This window comes from Ostrinia nubilalis, chromosome 22 (genome assembly GCF_963855985.1).
Source record: "Ostrinia nubilalis chromosome 22, ilOstNubi1.1, whole genome shotgun sequence".
NCBI classification, from domain to species: domain Eukaryota; kingdom Metazoa; phylum Arthropoda; class Insecta; order Lepidoptera; family Crambidae; genus Ostrinia; species Ostrinia nubilalis.
The window spans coordinates 10,191,092-10,207,249 of record NC_087109.1 but is presented as its reverse complement, the minus strand read 5'-3'; the positions used below and the strand labels follow the sequence as shown (position 1 = coordinate 10,207,249).

General features: G+C 36.2%; 1 protein-coding gene across 1 annotated transcript in view; it reads left to right on the top strand.

Moving 5' to 3' along the window:
• The first annotated feature begins 833 nt into the window (after positions 1 to 833).
• Positions 834 to 16,158, top strand: part of LOC135082997 (neuropilin and tolloid-like protein 1) — a 291,125-nt gene continuing 275,800 nt past the window's right edge. The window contains exon 1 of the mRNA XM_063977758.1: positions 834 to 1,123. The gene's annotated coding sequence lies outside the window, so the exon portion shown is untranslated. The remainder of the gene's footprint in view (positions 1,124 to 16,158) is intronic.

The window sequence follows — 16,158 nt, the reverse complement described above, 5'->3', positions numbered from 1 at the left end:
TAATTTATATAAATAAAAATGAATTGATGTTCGTTAGTCTGATTAAAACTCGAGAACGGCTGGGCCGATTGATCTGATTTTGGTTTTAAAATGTTTGTCGTAGTCCAGGGTAGGTCTAAACGGTGAGCAAATACGCGCGCGATATTGTTTTTCTGTGACAGACAAAATTCCACGCTGGCGAAGCCGCGGGCGGAAAGCTAGTTTGAAAATATAAATAACTTGAAGAAATCGAACTGCCTAAGGACGAAATTGAACCAGTAGCTCAGTTGGAAGAGCAGTCGCCCGGCAAGCGGAAGGGTGGGTTCAATTCCCGCCTTAGGCAGTTCGATGTTTTCAAGTTATTTATAACCATAGATTTTGTAGGACAATACTAGCCGATTTTTTTTTATGTGATAGGAGGCAAACGAGCAGACGGATCACCTGATGGTAAATGAAATCATCACTATTTTACCAACTCAATTGACTGTTTTAAATTACAAAGAAAACAATTACCTAAATCATAATTTAAAATTAACGAAGTGTGTTAATAACAAAAAGTTGTGCTTTAGAATTATTGGTGCATGGCATCATAATAATCTCGCTCAGAGCAAACCCATAAAAATAATGCGATTATACAACCCCCATATCTCTTGATACATCACGTTTCACGTTGCGCACAGAGCATAAAGAATTTTTCGCTGCATTCCCATTCAGTAGTGTCTGTGGCAGACTGCATTCTGAATTTTCCTTTGCCTATATCAGACAGGGACAACAGTACCCACCTCTCGCTCCTGCACTAAAAACGTACACTTTTTCAGTCGCGATTCATCCAGCTTCAGTATGCGCCCAAATAACCACAGAGGCGGTCGTTTCGCGCGCGCTCTCCGCAACACGTGTTCGAGAGTCGAAATTCGAAAAGTGACGTTTTTATTTTTTTTGGAACCTTAACTTTTTAATTTCCCGCGGCGTTGGCACAGTGCTTGTGTAAATAGGTTTGTTGATGCTGAAAGTGGGCAAAATTGTGACATTGTGGTGCTTGCCAGAATATGAGGATTAAAATAAACTGAATATTTTAGTCGAGGACGTTAAACCGGACTGTCCCAGTTACGACAGAGCTGATTAATTGGATATTGAGGATCTGACGGTAATTTCTTTTTCATATCTTATTTTTAATTAGCATAATTTGTGGTATTTTTATGGTTTAATTTTGCTTTTAATATCGCAGCGGCGGAGTCGAGATTAAGAATTTAGTGGAAGTCTGAGTCACGTTGCGGTTTGGAGTATAAATACTTTAGACTTTGTATTTTTGAGTGTGACTGTAGTTACAAACATTTGGATTTTCCGTAACGTTCTAGAACGGATTGGAGTAAATTGAGATATTTGTGGAGTTTTCAACCGACTTCAAAAAAGGAGGAGGTTCTCAATTCGACCCGTATGTTTTTTTTTTTTTTTTTCTATGTTTGTTACGCGATAACTCCGCCAATTATGAACCGATTTGAACAAATCTTTTTTCTGTGTATAGGTAATACCTCAAGGGTGGTCCCATTTAAATTTAATAATAGAAAAAACAATCCCCAAGGGTAGAAAATTGGGGATGAACTTTTTTATACGCAATATCTCCGCCGATTATAAATCAATTTGAACGATTATTTTTTTGTTGAATAGGTATTATCAAAAGGGTGGTTTCATGCGAATTTGAAGAAAATATTTCACCCCCAAGGGTGGAAAATTGGGGATGAACTTTTTTATACGCAATATTTTCAATTTTTAGTTTTTTTTTGTGTTCACGCATTTGAAGTCGGTTTTATTTTTTTAAAAAGTTAATTAACTACTTCATTAAAATTGTCTTGTGAATTAATAAGTAAGTAGACCCACACAAAACCGATGAGAAATTTTTGAGCCCACAGAAAATTAATCAGATACATAAAAATAAAACGTAATCATAAGTGATACCTCATCATATTAATACAAATGGATAAAAATATTACCAGTGTAACGAAAAGATGAAAATTTTAGAAAAAAGATTTGGATTCAATCTTTCAGTCAATTAAATAACAGATAAGTAAGAGAAAAATTGTCCCTGAAATCTTTGTGAAAACGTGAAAAACCTGTTATTTGGTACTAAACTATCTTTACAGACATTAAAGCGATACATAGAGGAACCATTTTATTTTTGCATTCACATAAATAAAGAGTATTAATCTGTACCAGGAAAAGTAAGCTATTCCACTGTGAATGTATGAACGTTTATGATTGATGTATGGTTTACCCACAAAAACCATTTATCTACACAACTTTTATGATTTAGTACTTTTCGAATGGAATTCGTGGTTTTCTGATTTTTCCCGTAACAAACAGAATTTATGTCTGAAGTAGTCGCCAGCATATTTTCGTTACAAAATTTAAATACGATTTGATGCATAATTTGTTATAAAAATGTGCCATTTGCAATCTGATAAGTACTACCTATGAGCTATTTGTTCGGTTTGGTTGGTTACCACTACCTGGCTTTTTCCAAGTCTGCCTAGCTAGCAACCACCATCTTTTCTAAGTCTGCCACCATAACAACAATGATGTGATACGGCAGTTGGAGGTAAAATAGCCACCCTACCTCTGTGGTATTCCGAATTAAACTCGCTTTCGCCTTCGGCATGATCATCAGTCCATCATGTGTGAAAAACATCGACTGTACTTTGATATTGCTACTTTTAGATTTGTTTAACACACCTGGTCCATTAGAAAAGAAAATAATGTGTTTTTCGAGTTACAAGTTTCGGATGGCCTGATTTATTCATAACTTTTGAGTTGAAGGGTTTTCCACCGAGACTGGTCCAAAGTTTGTGGGAACCAAAACTTTGACTACATTTTTCATGTTTATGTTTTAAAGAACAACATCCTTGTTAGCATTTAGTTTAACCGACTGCGCAGAGAAAGGTAGATAAATAAAAATTGTTTGATAAAGACTTCTTTCAGACCTTTTATTATGGCAAGTGAAACTTCTGGTAATAAACAATAATTGCTGTTCGTTTTTCCTGCTAAAACTCTAGAAGGGCTGTACCATTTAACTTATTTTAGTCTTGAAATATTATTGAAAGTTCAGGAAAGATTCAAATGGCGAGAAAACACAAAAAATTGTTTTAAGAGAAATAAAAACTGGAGATACTAAGTTCATCAGGGTAGCTAGTACCTAAGTAATTAAGAAACTTAGTTATTAAAAGATTCTGGAGTTAAGAGTCGTCTTTCGATCAAAATTTTTAAAATAACTTGAAAAATAAGAAGCTTCTTAAAAGTATTGGTATTATGGTGAGATTTAAAAAGTGATTGCTTAGGCAGAGTTGCACCATCTTACTTTAACTTTTACAAACGTCAAAAATGTGTCAAAATCCATACACCACCACAAAAGCACCAGTTAATAAAATTATTGTTATGGTTAAAATAAGGTGGTGCAACTCAGCCTTAGGGCCAGTTTTTTGATTCATAGTTAAAATAACTAATTGTTAAATTTTGTTAATAACTAATTGTAAAATATTAACAAAAAGTAAACTAATAGTTAAAAATGTACTAAAAGTCAAGCTAACCATTGTTCGAAAACCATTTTTTTCTGATATTTAACCACTTGTCATTTGACATCTGTCAAATTTAACTATTGGTTATTTTAACTACGAATCAAAAAACTGGGCCTTAGTGGTTTATGTGGTAAGAAGCCAAGCTATATTGGAATTGCTTTTAAAAAGGCCAAATACGAATAAAGAATACCTATACCTACCAACATTTAACAGTTTGTATTTCGACCATAAAGGCCACTTAGTCGTGGGTTGTTAATTTGAAATTTCAGGCTTTTTTTCTTACATAAAAATTCCTTGCGCATTTCAGTCCGCCATTAACTAAACGGGTGCCAGGGAAACGAGGTCAACAGCAAAACTAAACCCTGGCTGACTTTAATAGTTCCTTTAACAGACAGAAGAAATTAAATGCTGATCTTAGAAAGGCCTAATTGTATCCTACTAATATTACAAATGCGAAAGTTTGGATGTCTGGGATGTTTGTTACTCTTTCACGCAAAAAGTACTGAACGGATTTTGTTGAAACTTTACAGTATTATTGTTTGTAATCCAGATTAACATATAGGCTATAATTTATGCCGATCTGTGACACTAAATTTCACGCGGGTGAAGCCGCGGGCAAAAGTTAGTTTAAGTCATAAACTACGATACGGTTCTTACTAGCTTTCATTAGAAATTAGATGTAGCTGATCTTAAAAAGGCAATTAAGTATTGGTTCTTTCAAGCTTTTACAAGATTTTACAAGCTTGAAAATTAAATAAGTATAAATCCTCCGAATAAAGGTTTTCTAAACGCTTTTGTAGTTTACAATATGGTAACTCTCTAGGCTTAGAGATTCTGGGTTCCATCATTCCAATCATTTCCTGGGTAAAAAAGCAAGAGTTTTAATTAGTCCGTCAGTTAGCTTATAAAAAAATACTCGACACCTATTTTTCACTTTTAAAACTAATGAAAATGTAAAGAGATAAAGTGTGCCAAAGTTCTAAAGAAAAGACCCTTGCCGTCAGTGAGTGCGTAAAAGTGCTGCACTTTGTGACGTCGCGCGGAGCTTCAACGCACTATAACTTTGTAATTATTTGTTTGATTGACAATTAAAAATATACGTGTTCAATATTTGTTTTTTATTAAAACTGACGGAAAAAAAATTTTTTTTAGGAAACTACCCTATTGTAATATCATTTTTTTAACCGACTTCATAAAAGAAGGAGTTTATGTATGTTCGGCTGTATGCATGTTTTGTATTAATTTGTTTCTAGGTTTGGACAATTATGAATTGATCTCTGTTACAGTTAGTTCTATCACCTAGTATCTATCTATCTATTCAATTTTATGAGGCTGAGTTGCACCACCTTACTTTAACTTTAACAAACGTCAAAAATCTGTCTGAAATAAAAAAAACCGGTTATTGAAAGAAAGAAGAAAGAAATATATTTTTATTTAGTCCAAACCTCCTTAGACTACTTACAACAACATAATTACTTACTTATGTAGTTAAATTTGAACTAAAATGGCAGCCACTCAGCATGTGCTATGCCCTAGGTCAAGACCTAGAGCATAACGCTGGTATTCTGTGGCAGCCATATCAAGTGGATAGACACTAATATTTAAGTTTTACACAAAACAAAAAATAACACAGTGCTCTTCAAGTGTGTGTTGCGTATGCAATGTATTGTTATAGTTACTCTTAAAATAAGTTGGTGGAACTCGATTTTTTTATCAATAATTTCTCATAATTTCCTGTGTTTGAATGGCTAGGCTTGAGTTTCATACCTAAATATACTTACATACCACACTAATTGACTTTTCAGCAAATCTAAGTGCCTATTGAAACTTTTTTCTAATTAAACTAACTTTAGTTTGCCGACTTTCTAGCATAGAGTTAGTAGAGTTGTGATTCTTGTTTGTCTATGCCTACAAGTTCTCTGGAACATGTCCAATATTAGCTTCGCTTTGGGTATATATTATTTTTATCGCATTAAATGTTTGGAATGAACTTCTTAGTTGAGGAAAAGACGTTTTAAAATTTATAATATTGCAATGGAAAATAAGGCTGGCACTATATCTAAACTTCTATATCTATCCATACTAATATTATAAAATATGCGAAAGTAACTGTCTGTCTGTCTTACCACAGAACCGATTTTGATGAAATTTGATATAGAGATAGTTTGAGTTCCGGGAAAGGACATAGAATAGTTTTTATCTCGGTTTTTGAAGCAGGAACGCGCGCGATAAAGTTTTTCTGTGACAGACAAAATTCCACGCGGGCGTAGCCGCGGGCGGAAAGCTAGTGTTTCTTATAAACTAGCTGTGCCCGCGACTTAGTACGCGTGAAAGTAGTTTGAACTATATTTCCCGTTTTCGCAACATTTTCCTTTACTGCCCCGCCCCTATTGGCTGTAGGGTGATGTTATAGCCTAAAGCCTTCCTCGATAAATGAGCTATCCAACACAAAAGCATTTTTTAAGTCGGACCAGTAGTTCCTGAGATTAGCGCGTTCAACTTAACAAACTCTTCAGCTTTATAATATTAGTATAGATTTCATCTTAACAACCTACAGAGCTGAATTTCAATCTTCAGAGAACCTTTTAAAAGTGTTTATGTTTACGCGACAAGCAAAAAGTAGACATGAATTTTGACTTTAGATAGGTTGACTTAAGGTCGTCGCACATTTATCAATCCGGAAAGGGATCGTAACCGTATCAACTCGAGGCGGTCAGTATTCTTTGTATGAAACTCCATACTGCAACGCACACTATCCGCACCGTCTCGCGCGGTTGACAGCGCGCGAAAGGCGATGACAGCGCGCGAAACGCGATGACAGCTCGCGAATGGCGATACGGTGTTGATCCCTTTCCGAGTTGATAAGTCTGCTATGAACTTTATTCTTTTGTACCTATCTCATTTTAAAAGCAATTATTTCCAAAGTTTACGTTAAACAAGATGTTTATGATAATAACATTCAAGAGGTCTGTAAGAAGAAAAAGGTTGAAACAAACTTGGTAAAACGGTTTTCATAATAATATGGAGTGAAGGAATTTATTAGTTCAAGATTTTTTAGAATGTTTGTTGATTTGGTATGGCGGATATTTTTTTTTATAAAAAAATAAGGTATACCTAATAGTGACTGAGTTTCTTGCGCTGCTTCTCAGCACTGGCCCATTTATTGTCCCGAAGCAGTGGTAGGGTTTAATATTGGGACGTGTAAAAGTGCTTTTTAAAAGCCTATTTGCAAAAATAAATGAGTTTTATGAGTTTTAGTTTTATTGACCTCCTTACATCAGATAGGATAGGACTTATTTTACAAGTCTAATTTCCGTTTTCATCATCATTTCCTAATTTTTAAGTGACTCCTATGACAATAAAATTCCTGTAATTTGTTACCATATGGGTCACTTAAAAATTAGTGATTGATGGTGAAAACGGGCATAAGAAAAAATATTTAGGGGCTTTGTGTGAGCTATGATTTATTGCGTCTTCCAAAATTTTCTTTCTCATCAAGAAAATTACATTAAAAATTCAAATAAAGCCTATTTTTTATGCGATCCAATATCCTGTGTCTCCTAAGTCAACTGAAGTCAGCCAAACAAGTTTAGAATTGGTAATTTGTTTTTTTTCCTATATCGGAAAGTTGTAAAACATAAATTAGCGGGATTCCCCGGGGCGCCACAAAATTCCGAACCTCAGTGATCGCGGGAAAACAATTTTCATTATAACGGATCCGCGCGTGAAGCTATGGCACCGTGAAACTATTTTGAAAAAAGAATACAGTTCGAATTCCGAATGAGTGTGAGCGTGGAACGGTTTTGAAAAAAAGATTTGGAATTCGAATGTGAATGGAACTGTGGCGGGAGATGAATCGTACAGCAGTTTGAAAATGGAACTAGGTGTGTACGGATACATACAGGGTGATTTTGCAAACAGTATCCAATTTTTTAATAAGCTCTATAGAACAATTTAGCAATAGGTACTACTTTATCTTAATTATAAATTATTTTTGATCGGGGTATTTTTTACAAAATACAAATATTGATAATCTAATTCGCAAGTGCCCATACCTATTGTATTAATTTTTATGGGTTATGGCTTATTTTCACGCATCACTATGTCTATTAAGCTTTGCAGTTACTTGTGTGTATGCATTTTTCTATGAACGTAGTAAATTATTTATCCACAATGAATTTCATTAAATATGAAAAAAAAAGTTCTTTACGTAAATCGATTAAATTACTGATTCTGAGTCGCTCCTAAAATTTGGACACTGATTGCAAATTCACCCTGTATACCTATTTTAAAAAGAGTGTCTCGAATTTCGAATGAGTTTCGGACTACGTTTTAACGAAAATGCGAAAGTTTGGATTTCGTGAAAAGAGGTCGGGTGAATTTTTGTCCGTTTTTTTGTAGTGTCGAATGACGGTGTCGAGTGAGGCTGTATGTTGAATTTAAAGGGTTCACAACTAAAGGATTTGAGATATACAGTTGCTTGCATTTTCGGAATAGGTTTCATTCAGAGTTATTTTTAGTTTTCTACCTAAATTCCATAAACCTTGGGAGAGGCCTTTGTCCAGCTGTGGACGTCATTTGGCATAAACGAACGAACGAACCTAAATTCATTCACCTACTAATTGATCTACGGCGTTAAGTTTCAGGCAACATTAAGACCTTCCAAAACATTGGATTCAACTTTTGGATCCAATTACTGACAGATTTTTTGGGAAGTTATACGAAGATCTAAATATTAACTTGTCTAGGTACGTACTCACATTCCTACTGAAAAACTATAACTATACCCATACAGACATACTCATATTAAGTACTGTGTAATAGAGACAGATAATATAGAGCCAAAAGGCAATAAAACCTGTTTGTATTAAACTTCATAAACCCTATTATCTCTCAGGTAGAAAATCAACGAATTGAACAATAAAGAGACAATATTTGGGTTATAACATCCCTAGGATTTTCGCAAAATTATGGTAATTTACACCCGAAAGTATGAAATTCGATGTCTATTTTCTAGACAGGCTTTGCTGAATTCCAGGAAGGCGGATAATTTGGGCCTTTATTTTAATAGTATGATAATCAAAGGCTGGACCGAAATATTAAATAGAGAAACTGTTTTTGACACGGCTTAGATAGTAGGTAAGTAATGTTTTTATATTGTTTACAGGGTGACATTGAAACAGTTGGAATTCTTTTAAAATCAGAATAATTATTTTTATAAAACTAATTTGTAAGTGTGCTTTAAAATAAGAACAATTATTTGTATAATACTACTTTGTAAGATTTTGCAAGGTTTTAATTATTGCCATTTTAAGTGATATTTGTCTCATATTTAAACTTATATTATGTTATTTACTACGTACTCGTAAAGGCAGAATAAATTACAACTAAGTTTCTTGCGCTGCTTCTTCTCAGCACTGGCCCGTTTATTGACCCGAAGCAGTGGTAGGGTTAATACTGGGACGTGTAAAAATGCTTTTTAAAAGCCTACTTGCATACTGCCGCACAATTTATAAACGCAGTAAGTAACACGTGAACAGTTTCGAGAAAAACGCGATCAAAGTTGAAATTTTATTTTGTGGTGTCTACAATTAGTTACGCAAATATTTGTAAAAAAATATATATGGGCTTATAGAGCTAAACTCAAAGTTTATTTTGATATGAGGTTTTTGTATTTTAATTAATATTTTGTATTTAAAATTATTAAAAAACTGTTTATGTTATGGATTAACTAAGTTTTCGTTCGATACTTACTACCCATGAATGCAGTATGATTGTTCCTTACTGCGTTTATCAGTAGTTTTCGTTACTTACGGTACATGTGTTAAATGATTGATTTAAATTTTAGTTCTTAAAACGTAATATAAGCGCCGTATCTTTACAATTTACTGCATTTATGAGTGGGAGTGTGAATCAAAATAATTTATCAAAACTTTAAATGCGCAGTAATAATACAATTATACTGCGCTTATCATAAACCAATAACGCTTTCATGTTGAACTTTCCCTAATGACCAAGGGGTAAATGAAACAAGTATTACAAAATAATTGCTGAGATCGCTTGTTATTAAATCAAAAATTAAGATATGGCACCCACTTTTAGATCTTAAATATACCAATCTAATAAAATAAAGACTCGGTCGTTCGTTTCAGCCGAAAGACGTCCACTGCTGGACAACGGCCTCCCCCAAGGATTTCCACAAAGACCGGTCCTGTGCCGCTCGCATACAGGCACCTGACGCGAGCTTCACCAGATCATCGGTCCACCTAGTGTGAGGCTTGCCCAAGCCGCGTCTTCCAGCTCATGGTCGCCACTCAAGAACTTTCCTGCCGCAGCGGCCATCAGACAACTTATAGTGTCTCCAACCTTCAGAGGAGTGGGTACAGCACGGCATTTGACATGATTTTTGTCTAGTCCATTAAAGACCCATTTGTTGAGAGGCTCTATTGAGGCAATCGAGGATTGAGCTTAGATCCTCCACGTTCTCAGCCATGACTACGATATCGTCCTCGAATCAAAGATGGGTGATGTACTCGCTGATGATATTTATGCCCAATCCGCTCCAGTCCAGAAGCTTGAAAACATCTTCCAGAGTGGTAGTGAACAATTTTAGAAATATGACATCTCCCTGTCTGACCCCTCGCTGCAACTGAAGTCCTGATCCCGGAGACGGACTGACATTGTGGCCTATTCGTACAAGCCCTTCAACGATTATAAATATCTATAGTAAATTTGGCACCGTTGGAGAGACTGTAGCTTGAAGAGAGAAGTATGTGGTCTATCATACTAAAGCCTTATCGGAAACCGATTTGTTCGGGAGGTTAGATGTCGCGTGAAACCATTCATGATGACTCTCAAAAACGGAATCAGAAGTGAGATGGGTATAAAATAAATTCTTCAACAAGGTTTTGTTGCCTTTTTTGAAGAAGAGTATCACCACACTTCTGTGCCATGCCGTAGGCGTTTTCCCCTCAAGGATGACGGAATCGAATAGCTTCTAAAGAGCCCTTTGTACCGGCGTTCCGCCTGATTTCAGAAGCTCAGCCGTGATTCCATCATCGCCCGGTGCCTTGTTGTTTTTCAGCTGTTTGAGAGTCATTCTAATCTCGTACAGACACGTCCGGGATATCTTCGGTATAGTGTCGGGTCAATCTAGCTCTTGGGTCTTCGGCTAGATTTGTCATTTGGACAGGTTTTCAACTTCTTCCAATAACGTAAGAGTCAGCCACTGCGTTCATAACATGTTAACACCTAGGCAGCACTCTGACAATCCTTAGTATGTACGCAGTATAATTGTAATTACTGCATTAATATTAAGTACAAGTCATCTGTTTTTCCTATGGAAACATAATATCAGTGTGTGTTTAAGTGGAATTACTGCACATATACTATGTGCAAGATGAACTTAACAATTGTAGAAACATAATAAGAATGATGTAATTGGCACATACTGCACTATTACTGTGTAGCAAATTAAGTAAGCGCGAGTATTCACGTAATATTAAGTTATTATGTGCTCTTACTGCTAACATAGTATGTGAGGAAACCTACAATCTGCTCTTTACTGCGTTTATGATAACATGTATCTTCCGTTCTAAGATAGATAGAAAAAAACGGGTCTTTGATTCTTATAGATCGCGATGTCAGGATTCTGAATATTCAAAACAATCATAAATGCAGTAAGTGGTACTTACTGCGTTTATAAATTGTGCGGCAGCATAGATAAATGAGTTTAATAATAATTCATTTAATAATGGGCGATTGTAGGTACGTCAAAACCGTGGCATTCTTGGGCTGAGTTGCACCACCTAACTTTAACCGTAACAATAACGATAACCGGTGTTTTTGGTATGGAGTTTGACAGATTTTTGACGTTTGTAAGTCACAGTAAGATGGTGCAATCCAGCCTTAGACGTATAAGGAAAATGTATAGTCTAACTAATGCGCTGTCGATTATACAAAATCTAGGTCGACGTTTTCTTTCAGCTTGTGCAAATTAGATAAAGTCTAAATCTGCGGGTAGACTGAGTTTCAGCCTGGACTTCATTGGAGTGATTCATTTAAGTCAAAATAAGTTAGCGAGAGCAATTGCTAACATTGAGTTTATTCGCACTGACAGTCCGTTTGAAAAGAAATTGGAGAAATAGAAACGCACGTACTGAAATAGTCAATTAATGCGCATTGAAGACTTAGGCTGAGTTGCACCACCTAACTTTGACCGTAACTTTGACGATAACCGGTGTATTTTGTATGGAATTTGACAGATTTTTGACGTTTGTTAAAGTCAAAGTAAGTTGGTGCTACCCAGCCTAACTCGTATAAATGCTATAAATAGCTGTTAAGTTCAGAATATAACATGAGAAAAGCAACCGAATCGAAAACCTCTTTTCTGAAGTCGGTTATTAGGTTTTGTCACAGCGGAGACACCCCTTTTGTTTGATGCAGGAATCAGTTCATTTCGCATTCGGTTTGCAGTGTCCTGCAAAAATCGAACTATTCGAATTTCAAACTCGCACATTTGTTACAGTCCAGTTTTGCGGGATTCAGTACAGGTAATCATCATCATCATCATCATCTCAGCCATAGGACGTCCAATGCTTTCCATGTTACACGGTTGGTAGCGGTCTGCGTCTAGCACTTTCCTGCTACCTTTATGATGTCGTCGGTCAACCTTGGAGTGGACGTCCCACGCTGCGTTTTCCGGTACGCGGCCTCCACTTCAGAACCTTGCTGCCCCATCGGCCGTCAGTTCTGCGTACTATGTGCCCTGCCCAGTAGGTAATGCAGGAACGTAATTGCATTGGGAACGGGTTCTTAGGACATCCTGTATCCACGGTAAGAGTGAGAGAATTGATGACAATGTATTACTAGTATACCAACTCGCTCGCTCTTAGCCTAGACGCAGACCACCTACTTTTAGTTGGCCAATAGTTGGGTCCGAAGAATTGGCCGATACCAAATCGGTGTAGTTTGCGCTCTTTATACAAGTCCATACTGATTAACAGCCCGACCCAACTATTGGCCGACAAAAAATCTGTAGTCTGCGGTTAGGCTTAATCGCTAAACAAGTTACTTACACTTAGGCCCAGAACAGACGGTGAAACGCAACTGCAACGAAACTGCAACTTTGTGATGATTCTGATGAATGAAATTGAAACTGAAAGTTTCAAACTGGTCGCGTCATGTGTGGTCTCTCAACGGACGCTATGGTAGAAACTTAGATGCAACTCAAAAGTAACTAGCAGTTGCAGTTTCGTTGCAGTTGCGTTTCACCGTCTGTTCTGGGCCTTAGTTTAATATTAAGTAGTAAAGTATGTCACCAACACAGCTCAACCGAACTGACGATGGCTCAATAAAAATAAAAAAGTCTTAAAACCGGAACTCTTTGGCATAAACAATGAATAGTAATGAATAAAAAGGCTCCATTCAGCCATTTTGAGCCGTAATGAATCGAAAGTGGCACAAATTATGTCTCCCTTTGATATTTATTGCCTGGTATGAGAGAACTAGGGCTGCCACTAAATGAAATAGAATTAGGTTAAGGAAATACGGAAATAGATCAGTCAGCGGGAAAAGAAATATAATCACTATAATCTGGGACTTTTTGAGGCGATAGTGAATAGACACTTAGAGACAGATAATATGTACCATCTTAGACTGCATGCATTTCACTTAACATTAGGTGCGTTTGTGGTCAAATACTTGTTCTGCTTAAAATAATATAAATTGAAGATTTGATTACTTATTATTTTCTAGCAAAAAGGGCCAAAGATTTTAGTAAGTGTTTTTTAAACACTTCGAATATTTTACACAGTTTTTGACAACCCTAACGATTTTAGCTGAAAACTGGCGAGTTATTAATTTATTGGTCTTTCTGAAATGTTTTAATGCCGATTAATTTATGTCGTTTAAATATTTTCTCAAGACGTTTTATGATTTTAAGTGTGTTTAAAAGTAAAATTGGTCGTTCATATTTTAATTTTTCATTTCATTTAAGTATAAGCACCAATAGAAAGTAGACACACTTTCTTACACGGTGTCTATTACAAAGTGGTAAGTCAACGAGAAAAAAGAAAATAAGTCTGACTAGGTCTTAGGAATAGTTTAATGGCATAGTTTGGGACTAGATAACTATGACGATAATCGGTGTTTTTTGTATGGAGTTTGACAGGTTTTTGACGTTTGTCAAAGTTAAAGTAGGATGGTGCAACCCAGCCTAAATGTTATATTCCAGGCTTACCAATTTACTTTTAAGAAACAACCTAAACACAAAAAGGATTTAATCCCTCTTCGTATAAGTCTACATTTTTAATAAAGTTCTGATTAAATTAATTCGAAATGAAGTGAAACTTACTGATTGGCCCCGACAAATTAAAAGGAACGCCGAACAAATTTAGTTATAAATTGCTTGAGATTCAATCAATTGCCTCAAATTGATTGATTGGTGTACAAATTGGTTATATTTGTTTGTATGACTGGCCTGTTTCTACGGCAGTCCAGTTTTTCTGGACACAGTAATGTAGGATCCTACAAAATTGGACTGACAGTTTTGACTTACTGACTTGAGGTCCTATGTCCCTTAGATGGGGCAGAGGGCGTCCACAACAGTCCTCCATCGCGTTCGGTCTTGAGCTTCGCGTTTGATCTCGCTCCAGGTCTTGCCGATCTTCTTGGCCTCGCCTGCTACAGTGCGCCGCCAAGTTTGCTTGGGGCGACCACGTTTGCGTTTTCCTTGGGGGTTCCAATCCACGTAATTATATCTAGCCCAGGAATCAAGCCAATATTTGAGCGTGCATAAAATATTATTTATTGATATAAAGTTTATTCTGACATCTGGCAAGCTTATTTAATTTTTGCCATCTGGCAACACAGAAACTTTAAGATATTTTAGAGTTTGTGCTGCCAGATGCTAGTTTATTAGGTTTTTTAGGATCAATGCTAGGTTATGATTTTTGCATTAAAATGTTTATTCGATTGCGCTAGAAAGAGGATTATGTTTTTTAAAAATGATTTTTCAGTTGAAAACTTTTCTACATAATTCAGCTGAAAATGCATCGTAAACTTGGCTATTGCATGCCAAAATCTTAAAAAAAGTATTTAAAAATATTATGTTTTACATGCACTTGGCTCAAGTTATATGGAGTAGGGAATATCTATCCAAAAATTGAAGTATTGCCCATTCATTAATTTAAAACACATATCAAAAGCACCTTAAGGCTTGGTATTTCTGCCAAAGTAGGTATTTCGCGCTGTCAAAATCTGCGCGCGCAATACTTCGCCGAAGACAGCGCGCCAAAGAGCTCTCGCGGCTACACAGTATAGAAATACGCAGTTTAGAAATACGCAGTTGGTTAGGTTAGGTTGACTTCCTTCCGTTCAAGCGTCACACTCACAGCACTTTCTAATACAAATCATATCCAAGTGATACAAATTAAAACAACTTTCAAAATTTTTGGGTATATATTTTAGAATCGAATAAATATAGAATATAACTGCCAAAGTAAACACGGTTCAAAGAGGCGTGGCGTCACCCGACCTTCCGGAAGTTCCGCGCCGGCTAAAAGAATTTCAAGATTACGTCACCCGACCTATCGGTAGATCCTCGGGAGCTTGAGCGATTGGAAAATACATTTTATGATCAGTTACTCGTAGTAGCGATTATTTAGAGCTTGGATAATAAATTATAGTTGTTGCAATTCACAAAGCTTTGCATGTGGTTAATTACATTATTCAGTACACGCATCAATTTTGTTCAGTATTTTTGTTTATTAATAAATAAAAATATCATACTAAAATTGCATACATATTTGTTTGTATTGGTCTGGGTGTTTTCTTTCCATAATTTATGTATAACGTATGTACGGGGCTCTGTATCGAAAATCACTATGAGCAATGAGCATCACACACTGTTACCTGGAGTGCATTACCGCAGCAAAATTTTTATAAATGTTGTGCTTTAGAGAGTCGAGAGTATAGCAGATAATTAGTCCATCGTAAGCAGAAATTTGTCCACTAATAGCAAAATTCGTTCAAATTATAGTTTTAAAGTTATTGGCTAGAAGATTCTTTTATCTTGCAGCTTAGACCTTTAGCTACAGACCTTAGACAGTATTTTTGAAACATTCTTACGCATGGTGGAGGAAGGGACGCTCTAGGAAGTGGTTCTTAACCGGTGGTCCGCGGACCACTGGTGGTCCCTGGAGGCATTCCAAGTGGTCCACGATGTGCACTTGCACACCTTGGTCAAAACCACTTTTAACTGATTTTTGCAGTCAAACTGGTTTTGACCGATTATGAGGTGGTCCCTGACAAGACAGAAATTTGGTAAAATGGTCCCTCATGACTTAAAGGTTAAGAACCACTGCTCTAGAGACTCAAAACTACAAGGATACACATGAACTCCAGTTTTAAATCCGTTGATATCTGCTGCATCTGCCATGTTTTTGGCTAAAAGATTCTTCTATCTTACGGCTTAGACTTTTAGCTACAGGCCTTAGACAGTATTTTTGTGAAAATTCTTACGCATTTTGGAGGAAGGGACGCTCTAGACACTCAAGTCTATAAGGAGTCACATCAACTCCAGTTTTAAATCCGTTGACATCTGCTGCATCTG